At 40.9% G+C, this 18,137-nt stretch overlaps 1 protein-coding gene and 1 non-coding gene across 26 annotated transcripts in view; both read right to left on the bottom strand.

Moving 5' to 3' along the window:
* Cdk19 (cyclin-dependent kinase 19) overlaps positions 1–18,137 on the bottom strand; it is a 170,238-nt gene that overhangs the window by 87,510 nt on the left and 64,591 nt on the right. The gene's annotated exons all lie outside the window — the stretch shown is intronic.
* Positions 16,934–17,040, bottom strand: LOC120099041 (U6 spliceosomal RNA). Its single transcript, XR_015646082.1, has one exon. It is a non-coding gene; the product is annotated as a U6 spliceosomal RNA (small nuclear RNA).

Here is an 18,137-nt window from a genome sequence, read left to right as displayed (position 1 = left end):
TGAAAGGCTCAGTGCCATCACACCAGGCACACAGGCTTATTTTGAGGAACAAAGACAAACACTAGGAAAAACTTAGAGGCTCCTTTCGCCCTTTCTTCCTCTGTTTCCTGGCCATTCAGTAACCACCAAAAAGCACCAGCAGATGAGAGAGCAGTTGAGACAGTGCCTCCTCTGATGCGAACACCAAGTGTAGGAACTGCTGCGTGCATGGAACCAGTGTGCCTATGACTGACCAATGTAACGTACAGGCTTCATGCCTAATAATTAAATTAACTACCAGCTATCTATTATTGAATACGTACAGCTATTAATTCTTAAAATTATAAAAAGCTTTTTGACACATTATTCACATTCAATTATAGCTTATTTTTTCACTGAAATCTTTCAAGTCCCAGTTCTCCTACATGAAGTGCTCCAAAAACTCGTGGAATTGCAGTTTTATTTTTAATACTGTAAAGAATATTACACAATCTGGATAGGTTATTGTTGCTATGGAAACTATAAGATTTTTTTGCAGTAAGTCAAAAAGTGCAAAATTAACATATCACATTAATAGCTTTTAAATTTCATATCCAGGCTGTCAAAGGAATTTGAAAGCTTGAGAACAGACTGAAGCATAGGCCTCTTACCCTGAATTATGTGGACAGAAACAAGGAGCAAACCTAGTAATTATTTCACTTATAAAGTTTAAATTTAACTTTCATATGCTAAATTAATAAAACCTAGAAAAACCTTCAATTTTAAGATTTGAAGTTTTAAAATCGAGAGGGACTATATCTTTATCTTTTTGCTTGTCAAGTGGTAAACGGTGAAGGGGCACATCTGAGATTCAGCATAAGAAATGGCAAGGTCTGGGGGTGGGGAGGGCGTTTTAGACTCTGACAGACTCAAACCGTCAGCATAAAGACCATAGGCACAAGACCTGATGCACACTTTCAATCTCAGCCCTCGGGAGGCAGAGGCAGAGGCAGAGGCAGAGGCAGAGGCAGGGGGATCTCTTGAGTTTGAGTCCAGCCTGTGCTACACAGTAGAACACCTAGAGCTGACAACCTAAGTTCAAAATCCCCAGGTCCCACACAATGGCAGGAGAATGCACGAGCTGTCTGACGTCCATACACGTACATACCCAGCACACAAATGTAAGAGAAGTACTGTAAGACTAATGACGTGACGCTAGCACATGTGCAGAGAGAGTTCCATCCAGGCACAAAGCCAGGGAAGCTTGCTGCTGCTCTCATCTATGCTTTGTCCCCATCCTAGAACCTGCCAGCTGGCAGCAGTAGTACCCCAGAGTGTGGACGTGAACTATACTGAAGAGAGTAAAGCACCGTCCTGTGGGACTAAAAAGATAGCTCTAATAGTAAAGTCCCTACTGTGCTGTAAGGGAGAGGGAAAACAGTCTGGCATGGCGGCAGCACTGTCATTCCCACCCTGGGGAGGCTGGGACAGCCAGCTTCTCAGGACATGTCAGCTGACCTAGCTACTCCCCGGCCACTGAAATCAGACTGTCTCAAAAGAACAGAAAGATGAGGTAAATTTCATCGTAAACACAATGAAAGTTATCTTTCACTGTTTTGTCAACTTGACACAGACTAAAGTCATCTGGAGAGAGGGAGCCTCGACTGAGAAACTGCCTCCATCAGATGGTCCTGTTCCCTTACTCAGTGACTGATGTGGGAGGGCCCAGCCCACTGTGGGTGGAGCCCCCACAGCAGGTGGCAGTGCACTGCACTAGAAAGCAAACTGAGCAAATGAGTAGACATCATTCCTCCTGGGTCTTCTCTTCAGTTTCTGCCTCAATCAAGTCCCTGCCTTGTCTTCCTCTGATGGTAGACTATTAACTGTATGTAAGAGGAAAGAAAGAAACACTTTGTTCCCCAACGTGCTTTTGGCCATGGCTTTTATTACAGCAACAGAAAATAAACTAGGACACTAATGTTCTAGAAAGGACTAGTAAGACTGAAGGCACATAAAACTACTGCAGGGAAACTGAGAGGTGGCAATTGAAGATCCACAGTCTCGACACTAGAAATGAAGGAACCAGACAGCGACTGGAGGCAGCGCTGACATCACTCCCTTCTGCTAATGATAGAGCGTGGAGTTAGGATGGAGACTAGAAGAGTTAACACTTGTAAAGAGGACTGACTGTCATCTCAAATGACTAGATAAGGAAGATTAACAAAAAAGACAAATGAAGGGTGAGTCTGAGCTTGTGTTCTGTGGCGGTGAGGAGGGATAGTGTGGCTTTGGCTTTGCAAGATAGGGTCTTCCTGTGCAGGACAGGCTACCTGACACCCAACTATGAAGCCCAGGTTGCTCTTAACCTATCACACAGCTTTCCCAACCTCGAGGTTTATAAAGTGCACTCCCCACCTCACACGGCTATGACTGAAGCTTGAGTGACAAGGATGAGGAGGGTAGGACTAAAGGCAGAAGTGACATCAATTACAACTGAGGCTTCGTACTACTGTACTGGAGGAAGCGCATAGGTAAGAAGGTCTAAGAGAGAACTAGGACCAAGAGAAAAAGCCAAAGCCAGGAGAGCAAAGAGGCGAGAACAGAGCTGTTTCTGAAAGCACACTCACATCTCAAAGCTCACAGAAAACAAACAAGTCTATATAGAGATTTCTCTCCTAAATTAGCTTTCCTGAATCATAAGAGAATTCAAATGATGCAGCTATCAAGAGTACATGAGCCAAGATTCTGGCACTCTGGTAACTTTTAAAAGAAAGTGTGACCACTAAGACATTCATTCTTCAAACTCTATGATACCTGAATCTTGCCAATATTATTTTTTCTCCAAGATGATGCTAGAATATACCAAAGTATGTCCTTTCCTTTAGTATGTGACAATCTGAGTCTGCAGCCTAGAAAGCTTTACTATATCACACTCAAGGAAAAGCAACACAGAGTAAGTATTTAGAATAACAGGAAACCAAACTTAGCTTTCTGCTGTTACCATTCTGAATAACTCGGTGAATATTTACACAGCACAGCAGTCATGGTTCATTTAGAACTACTGTCATGACTTTCCCCCAATGCTAACCTAGAACCTTTCCAGGAAAACACACTCCTACTGATCTATAGCCGTAACTCGTACACATTTTAAGAAAAGGTCTTGTTAGGTAGATTAGGCAGGCCTTGAATTTGAATTCTTGGGCCTCTATGCCCTAAGAGCGTGTGTCGGGCATTGGGACAGCACCATATCAGTGTAAATTTTAAGTATTATATTATTCAAAAGTAAAGTTAAAAACTGATATTGACATCCATCTCCCCAGTCTAGCCTCATAACTGAGCCTGACCCTCCTCATCTTGCCAGATCTAACCAAGGTCCCATGTCCAGTACCTAGGCTAGTCTGGCCATCCCTGCCTGTGCCATATCTAACATCGAGGCTTCTGCCAGGACCTACCCTTCCTACCTCCACAAACCACAGGCCCCTCCCTCATTCATGCCACATCTTCAACCTTTCCAAAACTACCCTCACAACTCCAGGAGTAGACTAGGAGGCACAGCCTGTGTACCAGCACAGTCGCCTCTATCCACCTAACGTCAATCCTCCCAAGCCATTTCCAATCTCTAGGCCAACCTAGTCACACATCCTACAACGTAGGACATAAGAAGTCCACCCACGGCACCCAAATCCTGTGGGGAAGAGAGTGGACCACCTAGGAGTGCAGACATCCCAAGGCTGCAGGACAGACTGCCACCTGTGCACACCTCGGCCCACATCCCTGGTCCAAGGGGAAACTGCACAGTGCCTCTGGACAGAGGGATATAGGAACAGACAGTCACCGGTACCCGCAGTTCTGGTCTGCACCAGGACAGAACTGATCCCACCAAAGAGCTCCCTGCACCCAAATCCCATGGGGGAGAGAGAGCTGGAACCTCAGAAGTGTGGATAATCCTGAGAAGTCGGAGGAGACTACCCACAGTCCATATCCAAGAGGGAATTGCATCATGGCAACTGTGCCTGCTGGGTGCAAGGACCTACACGAGCAATCAGGGGCAGGACTTTTTGATTCCTGCCCGTGCCTAGAGCTGGAAGACAGACTCCAGGAGCACTGCCACAGCTGAGAGCAGAGCACCTGTTCTCAGGAAAGGCTGAAAGAAAACAGGGAAACAGTTCTACAGGAGTGCTGACACAGAGGCCTACAGGAGGGTCAAGATACTATCAGAAATAGCAAGACAAGCAAATACCAGAGACAACCCAAAGGCTAGAGGCAAGCACAGGAACCTAATCAACAGAAACCAAGACTACTCGGCATCATCAGAGCCCAGTTCTCCCACCAAAGAAAATACTGGATATCCAAACACACCAGAAAAGCAAGATTTAGATTTGAAATCAAATTTTTTTGATAATGATGGAGGACTTTAAGAAAGACATAAAGAACTCCCTTAGAGAAATGCAGGAAAGCACAACTAAACAAGTAGAAGCCCTTAGAGAGGAAAAAGAAAAATCACTGAAAGAATTATAGGAAACACAACCAAACAGGTGAAGGAATTGAAAATGGAAATACAAACAATAAAGAAACCACAAAGGGAGACAACCCCAGATATAGAAAACCAAAGAAAGAGACAAGGAGTCGTAGACACAAGCATCACCAACAGAATACAAGAGATAGAAGAGAGAATCTCAGGAGCAGAAGATTCCATAGAAATCATCGACACCACTGTCAAAGATAATGTAAAATGCAAAAGGCTCCTAGCCCAAAACATACAGGAAATCCAGGACATAGTGAAAAGATCAAACCTAAGGATAATAGGTATAGAAGAGAGTGAAGACTCCCAACTTAAAGGACCAGTAAATATATTCAACAAAAGTATAGAAGAAAACTTCCCTAACCTAAAGAAAGAGATACCCATAAACATACAAGAAGCCTACAGAACTCCAAATAGATTGGACCAGAAGAGAAATTCCTCCTGTCACATAATAGTTAAAACACCAAATACACAAAACAAATTAAGAATATTAAAACCAGCAAGGGAAAAAGGTCAAGTGACATATAAAGGCAGACCTATAAGAATTACACCAGACTTCTCACCAGAAACTATGAAAGCCAGAAGATCATGGACAGATGTCATACAGACCCTAAGAGAACACAAATGCCAGCCCAAGTTACTGAATCCAGCAAAACTTTCAATTAACATCGATGGAGAAACCAAGATATTCCATGACAAAAACAAATTTACACAATATCTTCCTATAAATCCAGCCCTACAAAGGATAATAGATTGAAAACTACACTGTCCAGAAAGCAAGAATTTAATTTCCTTGCAATGAAACCAAAAGGGAGACAAACATAATTCCACCTCTAACAACGAAAGTAACAGGAAGCAAGAATCACTATTCCTTAATATCTCTCAACCTCAACGGACTCAATTCCCCAATAAAAAGACATAGACTAACAAAATGGATACATAAAGAGGACCCAGCATTTTGCTGCATGCAGGAAACACACCTCACAGACAAAGACAGAACTACCTCAGAGTAAATAGCTGGAAAACAATTTTCTAAGCAAATGGCCCAAAGAAACAAGCTGGAGTTGCCATTCTACTATCAAATAAAATTGACTTTCAACCAAGAGTCATTAAAAAAGATAAGGAAGGACACTTCGTATTCACCAAAGGAAAAATCCACCAAGATGAACTCTCAATCCTAAATATCTATGCTCCAAATGCAAGGGCACCTACATTCATAAAAGAAACCTTACTAAAGCTGAAAGCACACATTGCACCTCACACGATAATAGTAGGAGATTTCAACATCCCACACTCATCAATAGACAGATCATGGAAACAGAAATTAGACAGAGACATAGAGAAACTAACAGAAGTTATGAGCCAAATGGATTTAACAGATATTTATGGAACATTCCATCTTAAAAGAAAAGGAAATATCTTCTTCTCAGCACCTCATGGAACCTTCTCCAAAATTGACCATTTAATTGGTCACAAAACAGGCCTCAACAGATACAGGAAGATAGAAATAATCCCATGCGTGCTATCAGATCACCACACACTAAGACTGTTCTTCAATAACAACAATAATGACAGAAAGCCCACATATACATGGAAGTTGAACAATGCTCTACTCAATGACAACTTGGTCAAGGAAGAAATAAAGAAAAAAATTAAAGACTTCTTAGAATTTAATGAAAATGAAGATACAACATTCCCAAACTTATAGGACACAATGAAAGGGTACTAAGAGGAAAACTCATACATCTGAGTGCCTGCAAAAAGAAACAGGACAGAACATATGTCAACAGCTTGACAGCACACCTTGAAGCTCTAGAACAAGAAGAAATAAATAAACCCAAGAGGAATAGAAGGCAGGAAATAATCAAACTCAGAGCTGAAATCAACCAAGTAGAAATGAAAAGGACTATACAAAAAAAAAAAAAAAATCAACAAAACCAGGAGCTGGTTTTTTGAGAAAATCAACAAGATAGATAAACCCTTAGCCAGACTAACCAGAGGTCACAGAAAGTGTATCCAAATTAAGAAAATCAGAAATGGGGGTTGGGGATTTAGCTCAGTGGTAGAGCGCTTGCCTAGCAAGCGCAAGGCCCTGGGTTCGGTCCCCAGCTCCGGAAAAAAAAAAAAAAGAAAGAAAATCAGAAATGAAAAGGGAAATTAAAAAAATCATCAGATCCTACTACAAAAGCCTATATTCAACAATACCGGAAAATCGGGAGGAAATGGACAATTTTCTAGACAGATACCGGGTACCAAAGTTAAATCAGGAACAAATAAATCATCTAAACAACCCCATAACTCCTAAAGAAATAGAAGCAGTTATTAAAAGTCTCCTAACCAAAAAGAGCCCAGGTTCAGATGGGTTTAGTGCAGAATTCTATCAGACCTTCATAGAAGACCTCATACCAATATTATCCAAACTATTCCACAAAACTGAAACAGATGGAGCCCTACCGAATTCCTTCTATGAAGCCACAATTACTCTCATACCTAAACCACACAAAGACCCAGCAAAGAAAAGAGAACTTCAGACCAATTTCCCTTATGAATATTGATGCAAAAATACTAAGTAAAATTCTTGCAAACCGAATCCAAGAACACATCAAAATGATCATGCATCATGATCAAGATGGTTTAATATATGAAAATCCATCAATGTGATCCACTATATAAACAAACTCAAAGATAAGAACCACATGGTCATTTCATTAGATGCTAAGAAAGCATTTGACAAAATTCAACACCCCTTCATGATAAAAGTCCTGGAAAGAATAGGAATTCAAGGCCCATACCTAAACATAGTAAAAGCCATATACAGCAAACCAGTTGCTACCATTAAAGTAAATGGAGAGAAACTTGAAGCAATCCCACTAAAATCAGGGACTAGACAAGGCTGCCCACTCTCTCCCTACTTATTCAATATAGTACTCAAAGTCCTAGCCAGAGCAATCAGACAGTGAAAGGAGGTCAAAGATCCCTTTGACAAATTGGAAGGGAAGAAATCAAAATATATGAGAGTGTACATAAGCGACCCCAAAAGTTCCACCAGAGAACTACTTAACCTGATAAACAACTTCAGGAAAGTGTGGGGGTATAAAATTAACTCAAATCAGTAGCCTTCCTCTACTAAAAGGATAAACAGGTAGAGAAAGAAATTAAGGAAATGACACCCTTCACAATAGTTCCAAATAACATAAAATATCTTGGTGTGACTTTAACCAAGCAAGTGAAAGATCTATATGACAAGAACTTCAAGACTCTGAAGAAAGAAATTGAAGAAGACCTCAGAAGATGGAAAGATCTTCCATGCTCATGGACTGGCAGGATTAATATAGTAAAAATGGCCATTTTACCAAAAGCAATCTACAGATTCAATGCAATCCTCATCAAAATTCCTACTCAATTCTTTATAGAGGTAGAAAGAGCAATCTGCAAGGTCATTTGGCATAACAAAAAACCCAGGATAATGAAAACTATACTCAACAATAAAACAACTTCTGGGGGAATCACCATCCCTGACTTCAAGCAGTATTACAGAGCAATAGTCATAAAATCTGTATGGTATTGGTACAGAGACAGACAGGTAGATCAGTGGAAAAGAATTGAAGACCCAGAAATGAACCCACACACCTACAATCACTTGATCTTTGACAAAGGAGCCAAAACCATCCAATGGAAGAAAGATAGCATTTTCAACAAACGGTCCTGGTTCAACTGGAGGTCAGCATGTAGAAGAATGCAAATCGATCCATTCTTATCACCATGGACAAAGCTCAAGTTCAAGTGGATAGAAGACTTCCACATAAAATCAGATCCACTCAAACTAATAGAAGAAAATTGGGGAAGAACCTCGAACACATGGGCACTGGAGCAACTCTCCTGAGCAAAACACCAATGGCTTATGCTCTAAGATTAAGAATCGACAAATGGGACCTTATAAAACTGCAAAGCTTTTGTAAAGCAAAAGACACTGTCATTAGGACAAAATGGCACCCAACAGATTGAGAAAAGATCTTTACCAATCCTACATCTGATAGAGGGCTAATGTCCAAAATATACAAAGAACTCAAGAAGTTAAGACTCCAGAGAGCCAAATCACCCTATTAAAAAGTGGGGTACAGAGCTAATCAAAACATTCTCAGCTGAGGATTATCTCAAATGGCCAAAAAGCACCTAAAGAAATGTTCAACATCCTTAGTCATCAGGGAAATGCAAATCAAAACAACCCTGAGATTTCACCTCACACCAGTCAGAATGGCTAAGATAAAAAACTCAGGTGACAGCAGATGCTGGCGAGGATGTGGAGAAAGAGGAACACTCCTCCATTGTTGGTGGGATTGCAGACTGGTACAACCACTCTGGAAATCAGTCTGGAGGTTCCTCAGAAAATTGGACATTACACTACCTGAGGACTGTACCTCTCTTGGGCATATACCCAAAAGATGCCCCACATAGCAGCCTTATCTACAATAGCCAGAAGCTGGAAAGAACCCAGATGCCCTTCAACAGAGGAATGGGTTTAAAAAATGTGGTACATCTACACAATGGAATATTACTCAGCTATCAAAAACAGTAACTTCATGAAATTCATAGGCAAATGGAATGAACTAGAAAAATCATCCTGAGTGAGGTAACCCAATCACAGAAAAACACACTTGGTATGCACTCATTTAAGTGGATTATAAGCCAAAAAGCTCAAATTACCCAACATGCAATCCAGACCACAGGAAGCTCAAGAAGAAGGATAACCAAAATGCAGATGTTCCCACTCCTTCTTTTTTTTTTTTTTTTTTTTTTTTTGTTCTTTTTTTTCCGGAGCTGGGGACCAAACCCAGGGCCTTGCGCTTCCTAGGCAAGCACTCTACTACTGAGCTAAATCCCCAACCCCTCCACTCCTTCTTAAAAGGGGGAAAAAATATCCATAAGAAGGGATACGGAAGCAAAGTTTAGAGCAGCGACTTAAGGAACAGCCATTCAGAGCCTGACACACATGTGGCCCATATATATACAGCCACCAAAAGTAGATAAGATTGATGAAGCTAAAAAATGCATGCGGAAAGGGACCGGATATAGATCTCTCCTGAGAGACACATCCAGAGCATGTCCAATCCAGAGGTCAATGCTAGCAGCAAACTACCGAACTGAGAACACGACCCCATTGGGGGGAATCAGAGGAAGGATTGAAAGAGTTGGAGGAGCTTGGAACTCCATAAAAAAACAATGCCAACCAACCAGAGCTTCCAGGGACTAAACCACTACTGAAAGACTATACATGAAGTGACCCAGGGCTCCAACTGCATATGTAGCAGAGAATAGCCTTGTTGGGGCAACAGTGGAAGGGGAAGCCCTTGGTCCTGCCAAGATTGAACCCCAGTGCAGGGGAATGTGGGGGAGGGCAATAAGGGGGTTTTTTAGGGGGAATACCCTTATGGGGGAGGGGGAGGGAAGGAAAGGGGGCTTATGAACAGGAAACCGGGAAGGGGAATAACCTTTGAAATGTAAGTAAAGAAATATATAATAAAAAAATTTTTTAAAATGTAAATAAAAAAATACCCAATAAAAATTTTTTTAAAAAAAGGTCCACCCACATCCCCAGATCTCAACACTAAAATACTAACAAAATAAAAGGTCAAACCAGTATCTTTCCTCAAAAAAACTATCAGTCCTATAGAAGTGTCTGCCGATGAGCATCAGCTGGATGAACACCAGTTCATGCATAGAATTTCTAAGATCTCTGCAAACAATTCATGAGTTTAAAGAAGCCACAAAGAAACAGCTCAATGAAACTGAGCAAAAGAATGTAAGGCTTGAGTGATGGTAAAGAAAACACAAATGTAAGGCTGACAGACTGGTGAAGGCAATGAACTTGAGATGGAATTCAGTAAGGAGACAGAAACACTGAAGAGAACTCAAGCTCTCATAGACATTCCAATTCACAAGAGCCTCAAAGAAAAGAAAATACCTAGCAACAAACCTAACTAAAATGAAGACCTTGACAGTGAAAATCTTAAACCTTTTAAGAAAGACACAGACACTAGGAAAAGGAAAGACATCCGATGCTCATAGATTGCTTAAGTTAATATTGTGAAAAAAAAAAGTTTACCAAATTTATAAATTCAATAAAATCCCCATCTCATTCTTTACAGAAATAAAAAAAAAAAAAACTATCCTAAAATACATTCAGAGCCACAGAAGACCCCAGATAGCCAAAGCACTCCTGACCAAAAAGAACACTGATAAAGGGATTACCTTTCAAGATCCTAAGATATCTTTATTACAGAGGCATCTAAATAAAAACAATACCGAACGGGCACAAAACTTGTCACTAGCTGTGGTGGTTGGAGTGAGAATGGCCCCATCTCTGAGTGCTTGGTCCCCAGTTGGCGGAACTATTTGAAAGGGTCAGGAGGTGTGGCCGTGTTGGTGAAGGTGTGGGTCAGAGGGTGGGGGAACTACAGCTTTGAAGTTTCAAAAGCCCAGCTACTCCCAGTTAGCTCTCTCCGCCTTGCAACTGTTCAACAGGAAAGCTCTCCAGCCTGCCCCTGCCTGCCTTGTTGCCGGGCTCCCTGACATAATGGCAGCAGACTCTAGTACTTACTCTCTGGAACCCTGAGGCCCAAATCAAATGCTTTCCTTATAAGCTGTCTTGTTCAGAGAAAAATAATTAACCATGAAGGTAAGTAGTCTGAACTTGAAAAAAAACTGTACTGGGTGAGGTAACCATGACCCAGTCGCACGGTCTCTCTCACCAGAGAGCTCCTGGCTCCCAATCTTCAGATGTAACTACGCATGTGCCCTTGAGTAACTACTGTAGGTTTAGACTGTTTTTTTTTTTTTTCAAAACCTACTTTAAGGTTCTTAAATGCTTTGACCTCTCTTCTAACTCACAGCCCAGAGGTAGGGGAAATAAAGTTACTGGGAAGGGTGCTGTGGACCTGTTCCCTAGACTTCCCTCTTCACTGTCAGGATATCAGTTCAGTTCAGCAGCCAACAAACTCATCGGGAGCAACAGGCTCCTCCAATTTGACACAAGTCAGTGGAGTGGTTGGAATCAGACAGAATACCACAAGAAGTGCTCTGGTGCGTTTCACAACGTGAAGACCAGCAAAGACCAGTGAAGTGCTTCGGGCTTAGCAATGCTAGAGCACCCTCTCACTGTTTGTGGGGTTCCATTTACATTCTTTCTAACCATCACCCCCCCCTCAAGTGTCTGTTTTCAGCAAAACACCACATGCCCTCTGACAAGACAGCTTCCAGAAAAACATCATGTAACACAACTGAGTTGGAAAAAAAAACAAAAAAACAAACAAACAAACAAACAAAAAAAAAAAACCCTAGAAATTCATACTTCAAACTACAGAAACCAGAAAGTAAAAAGAGACTACTGCTGCTGGGGGAAGGGTGTGGGAGAAACAGGTAACAAAGCAGGGTCGAAGTGATCTGATCATGGAAACTTGAAGGGGGGTCTTTAATTAGGGATCAAGGAGGAAATAAATACAAAAATAGAAAAAAGGGTAAAATACAGTAAGAACATCTGAAAAGGTTGTAAGAAATACTATTAACTATTTACTTTTTTAAAAACTGTGATATACCTAAGTCTGTGCATAAATGTACACACATAATTTAAATGAAATTTCTCTATCTGGACTGACAATTTGGCTCCTTCAAAGAGCCAAAAAACCACCTAAACAAATCCAACACTAGACATGAGATGCTTTCTTCAAAGGTGTTGTCAGGGATGTCCAAAAGACTCCCAAAACACACAAGCTATTTGCCCTTGGTTGTCCCCAGAGGTAAAAAGTAAGCCCCTGTTGCTGAAGACACCATGCATTTCAGACACAGGGACCAGAGGCCTATGAGCTAGAACTGACCTAAATTCCTTCTCCCTGAGGGCTACCTTTCATGACACCAGAAGATACCATACAAGCTTCCAAAGGAAAGGAGCAATCGACAGTCATGACCAGCTATGACACCTCTGAACCACAATGACCAGTATGACAGGATAACCCAGGGTGCCCTAGTGGCACACCTTCCTTGCCAATGCTTCTCTAAGTGGACCTAAGAGCCACTGGATAAGAAGGAAACCAAGCCTGGTACTGAGAATAGCCAAGGTTAGTGAAGTCACAGACCTTAGAGTAGAGCCTATAACCAGCACAGTCCCCAACAAATTCTCAACATTTTTTCTTATACCACAGGTAAATGAAGACCTCACCCTTCATCATGGAAAGCTTTCTTTGTAACAGAGACCATTACAAGAAACCACAACCAACCAAAATAGAGAGTTGTGCAATCTAGACTGAGCCATGACATTTATAAAACAACTCCCGCACAAAAGGGTCAGGGAACTTTGTAGAAGTGGAGGCAGAAAGATCGTGAGAGCCCGAGGGTTTGCTATGAGACTGTGTCTCCTAGTAAGTCAGAAGCTAAGTCAGAAGCCTAAGTGCCACCAACATGGCTACTTAAATATGGGCTGAATGAGGGCAACAGATATGTAAAGTGGATGGAGTGGGATTGCGTGGGGGAGCCCATAAGGCTTCACAAAGAGCTACAAGCAATTAAGGAATATTGGGAGAAATAGGCTTCACCAGAGAATAGGACAGCAATAGGTTATCCAATACCAAATGTTCAGCCCATGTATATGTATTATATATGTAATATGCAATTATTATATATGTAATATATAATATATATATGAGAAACATACAGATAGAGCAGCTTGTATTTATGTATTTAGGAATATATACATATATGTAACATCAATTAATGAAAATAAAGGCCATGAATTTGACAGGGGGATTTATGGAAGGCTTGAGAGAGAAAAGGAAAGGGAGAAATAAATTATATTATAATCTCAAAAAATAAAAAATTAACAGTTACACTATATGTATCCATATAGGCAACCTTATTTCTATGCCCCTGTTGTGAGTATGTTAAGCAAACTCATTCATAAATAGTACAACAGAAACTTCTTTTGTTGTCTGAATGACAATGGCCATTTAAACTAATTCTGAGTAACAAGGTCTTTTATTAGTTTAGATTTCTCTCATCAACGAATACCATCAGTACTGCTCACACCTGCCAAGTATTATGAATCTAATTCATCTCTAAATATAGTGAATTTCTAAGTCAGCATTCCCCTGCACCATTAAATCTAACCACCAATTCATTATGTCCTTTACAAAGACTGGTAGACTTTATTAGGTCTCTTTCCTTATAAATTAATTCATAGGATTTATTTTTCTGTAAAATACCTTCAATCTTCAGCAGCGCCTTTATTTGGAATTCAAATATAGACATTTTACAAATTCAAGTTAAGTTGGGTTAAAAACAAACCAAGACAATCAGAACAGGCTTCCAGCAATCTTCCTTTTCCTCAGTGCCCAGTTCTCAGGTTTTGTTTTGTTATTATTTTATGTATTGAAATTTCAAATGTTCCCACTTCCCAGTTTCCCCTCCACAAACCTCTTATCCCCTTCCGTCTCCCCCGCCTTTATTAAGATGCACCCACACCCACCCACCCACTCCTGCCTCAGCCCACTAGGATGTCTCTACCCTGGGTCATTGAGCCTCCACAGGACCAAGGGCCCCCCTCCCAGTGATGCTTGATAAGGCAACCCACTGCTACATATCCAACTGAAGCCATGGGTCCCCCCATTATACTCTTCAGTTGGTGGTGTAGTCCCTGGGGGAGCTCTGGGGGATCTGGTTGGTTGATATTGCTGTTCTTCCTACGGAGCTGCAAACCCCTTCAGCTCCTTCAGTCCTTCCCCTACCTCTTCCACTGGGGTCCTGCACTCAGTCTGATGTTTGGCTGTGTGTATCAGCATCTGTATCGCTTAGGCTCTGACAGAGCCTTTAAAGGGACAGCAATACTGGGCTCCTGTCAGCAAGCGCATTTTGGTATAAGCAATAGTGTCTAGTGTCTGAGTTTGGTGTCTGCAGATGGGATGGCCTTTATTTCAGTCTCTGTTCCACTCTTTGTCCTTGCGCTTCCTTTTGACAGGAGGAATACTAGATTAATATTTTTGAAGTGAGTAGGTGGTCCCATCCCTCAACTGGGGTCCATGCCTATACACTGAATATGGTCTCTACAGGTTCTATCTCCCCTTTATTGGGTATTTCCGCTAAAGTCCTGTTAGGTCCTGGGAGTCTCTTGGGTCCCTGGCATCTGGGAATTTCTAGTGGCTACCCCCAGTTCCCCATCCCCCACTGCTACTCTCCTCCTTTCAAATTCCTGACCCTCTGTACTTCTCCCCCATATCCTCCAGTATCTGAACCGGCTCCCCTTTTCCTCTTCCTCTCCCCATCTCAGATCCCTCTCTCCCTCTAATTCTGAAGATTATTTTCTTCCCCCTTCTGAGTAGGACTACAGCATCCACTTTGCTGTGGTGTTCTCTTCTTGAGCTTCATATGGACTGTGAGTTGTATCTTGGGTGTTTCGAGCTTCTTTTGTATCCACTTATCGGTGAGTGCACACCATGTGTGTTCTTTTGTGACTGGGTTACCTCACTCTGAATAATATTTTTAAGTTCCAGCCATTTGCCTAAGAATTTCATGTAGTCTTTGTTTTTAATAAATGAGTAGCACTCCATTGTGTAAATGTACGACATTTTCTGTATCCATTCTTCTGTTAAAGGATATCTGGGTTCTTTCCAGCTCCTGGCTATCATAAATAAGGCTGCTGTGAACATAGTGGAGCATGTGTCCTTGTTATATGTTGGAGCATCTTTTGGGTGTATGCCCAGGAGTGGTAAATCTGGGTCCTCAGGTAAAACTATTTCCAATTTTCAAGGAAACACCAGACTGATTTCCAGAGTGGTTGTACCAGTTTGCAATCCCACCAACAATGGAGGAGTGTTCCTATTTCTCCACATCCTCACCAGCATCTGCTGTTACCTGAGTTTTTGATCTTAGCCATTGTGACTGGGGTGAGATAAAATCTCAGGATTGTTTTTGATTTGCATTTCCCTGATGACTAAGGATGTTGAACATTTCTTTAGGTGCTTTTCTGCCATTCAATATTCCTTAGCTGAGAATTCTCTGTTTAGCTCTGTACCCCATTTTTTCATAGGGCTGATTTGGTTCTCTGGAGTCTAACTTCTTGAGTTCTTTGTATATTTTGGATGTTAGTCCTCTACCAAATGTAGGGTTGGTAAAGATCTTTTCCCAATCTGTTGGTTGCCGTTTTGTCCTATTGACAATGTCCTTTGTCTTACAGAAGCTTTGCAATTTTATGAGGTCCCATTTGTCAATTCTTGATCTTAGAGCATGAGCCACTGGTGTTCTGCTCAGGAAATTTTCCCCTGTGCCCATGTGTTCAAGGCTCTTGCCCACTTTCTCTTCTAGATTATAGATTCATCATATCTGGCTTTATGTGGAGGTACTTGATCCACTTGGACTTGAGCTTGGTACAAAGAGATAAGAATGGGTCAGTTTGCATTCTTCTATCTGCTGACCTGCAGTTGGACCAGCACCATTTGTTGAAAATGCTGTCTCCCCCCCAGCCCCCACTAGATAGTTTTAGCTCCTTTGTCAAAGATCAAGTGACCATAGGTGTGTAGGTTCATTTCTGGGTCAATTCTATTCCATTGATCTACCTGCCTGTTTCTGTCCAAATACCATGTAGTTTATCACTATTGTTCTACAGTACAGCTTGAGGTCAGAGAAGGTGATTCCCCCAGAAGTTCTTTTATTGTTGAGAATGGTTTTTGCTATCTGGGTTTTTTTGTTATTCCAGATAAATTTGAGAATTTGCTCTTTCTATCTCTGGAAGAATTGAGTTGGAATTTTGATAGAGATTGCATTGAATCTGTAGATTGCTTTTGGTAAGATGGTCATTTTTACTATGTTAATCCTGTCCATTCATAAGCACAGGAGATCTTTTCATCTTCTGGGGTCTTCTTCAATTTCTTTCTTCAGAGACCTGAAGTTCTGGTCACACAGATCTTTCCCTTGCTTGGTTAGTATCACATCAAGGTATTTCATGTTATTTGTGACTATTGTGAAGGCTGTCATTTCTCTAATTTCTTTCTCAACCCTTTATCCCTTGAGTAGAGGAAGGCTACTGATTTGAGTTAATTTTACACCCAGCCACTTTGCTGAAGTTGACTTCTTCCTTTCCAATTTGTATCCCTTTGACCTCCTTTTGTTGCCTAATTGCTCTAGCTAGAACTTCAAGCATTATAATAAATAGATATGGGGAGAGGGGACAGCCTTGTCTTGTCCTTAAATTTTAGTGGGACTGCTTCAACTTTCTCTCCATTTAGTTTGATGTTGGCTATTGGCTTGCAGTATATTGCTTTTATTATATTTAGGCATGGACCTTGAATTCTTTTTTTTTTAATTTTTTTTTTTTTTGGTTCTTTTTTTCGGAGCTGGGGACCGAACCCAGGGCCTTGTGCTTCCTAGGTAAGCGCTCTACCACTGAGCTAAATCCTCAGCCCCTAATTTTTTAAAAATATGGAACGCTTCATGAATTTGCATGTCATCCTTGCGCAGGGGCCATGCTAATCTTCTCTGTATCGTTCCAATTTTAGTATATGTGCTGCCAAAGCGAGCACGGACCTTGAATTCTTATGCTCTCCAATACTTTTAGCATGAAGGGGTATTGTTTTTTCTCAAAGGCTTTTTCAGTATCTAATGAGATGATCATGTGGGGCTTCTTCCTTTGAGTTTGTTCCTATACTGGATTACAGTGATGGATTTTCATATAGTGACCCATCCCTGCATCTCTGGGATGAAGCCTACTTGATCATGGTGAATGATCATTTTGATGTGTTCTTGGATTCAGTTTGCAAAAATTTTATTGAGTGTTTTTGCATCAGTTCATGAGGGAAAATTGATCTGAAGTTCTTTGTTGGGTCTTTGTGTGGTTTAGATATCAGTGTATCTGTAGCTTAATAGAATGTATTGGGTAGTGTTCCTTGTTTCTATTTTATGAAATAGTTTGAGAAGTATTGGTATTAGGTCTTCATTGAATTCTGCACTAAAATGATAGAATTCTGCACTAAAACTATCGGGTTCCAGGGAATTTTTGGTTGGGAGACTTTTAATGACTGCTTCTATTTCCTTGGGGGTTATGGGACTGTTTAGATGGTTTACCTGATCCTGATTTAACTTTGGTACCTGGTATCTGTCTAGGAAATCATCCATTTCATCTACATTTTCCAGTGTTGTTGAGTATAGGCTTTTATAGTAGGATCTGATATTTTTTTAAATTTCTTCAGTTTCTGTTATGTCTCCCTTTTCACTTCTGATTTTGTTCATTTGGATAATGTCTCTGTGCCCTCTGGGTAGTCTGGCTAAGGGTTTATCTATCTTGTTGATTTTTTCAAAGAACCAGTTCCTGGTTTTGTTGATTCTTTGTATAATTCTGTTTCTACTTGGTTGATTTCTGCCCTGAGTTTGATTATTTCCTGCCATCTACTCCTCTTGGTTGTATTTGCTTCTTTTTGATCTAGAGCTTTCAGATGTGCTGTTAAGCATCTAGTATATGCTCTCTTCAATTTCTTTATGGAAGTATTCAGAGGTATGAGTTTTCCTATTAGTACTGCTTTTATTGTGTCCCATAAGTCTGGGAATGCTGTGCTTTCATTTTTGTTAAATTCTATAATTTCTTTAGTTCTTCCTTTTAGTTATCATTGAGTAGATAGTTGTT

The sequence above is a fragment of the Rattus norvegicus genome, chromosome 20 (genome assembly GCF_021556685.1).
Source record: "Rattus norvegicus strain SHRSP/BbbUtx chromosome 20, alternate assembly SHRSP_T2T, whole genome shotgun sequence".
NCBI lineage: Eukaryota > Metazoa > Chordata > Mammalia > Rodentia > Muridae > Rattus > Rattus norvegicus.
The sequence above is the reverse complement of the archived record's forward strand: the minus strand, read 5'-3'. Positions and strand labels throughout refer to the sequence as shown.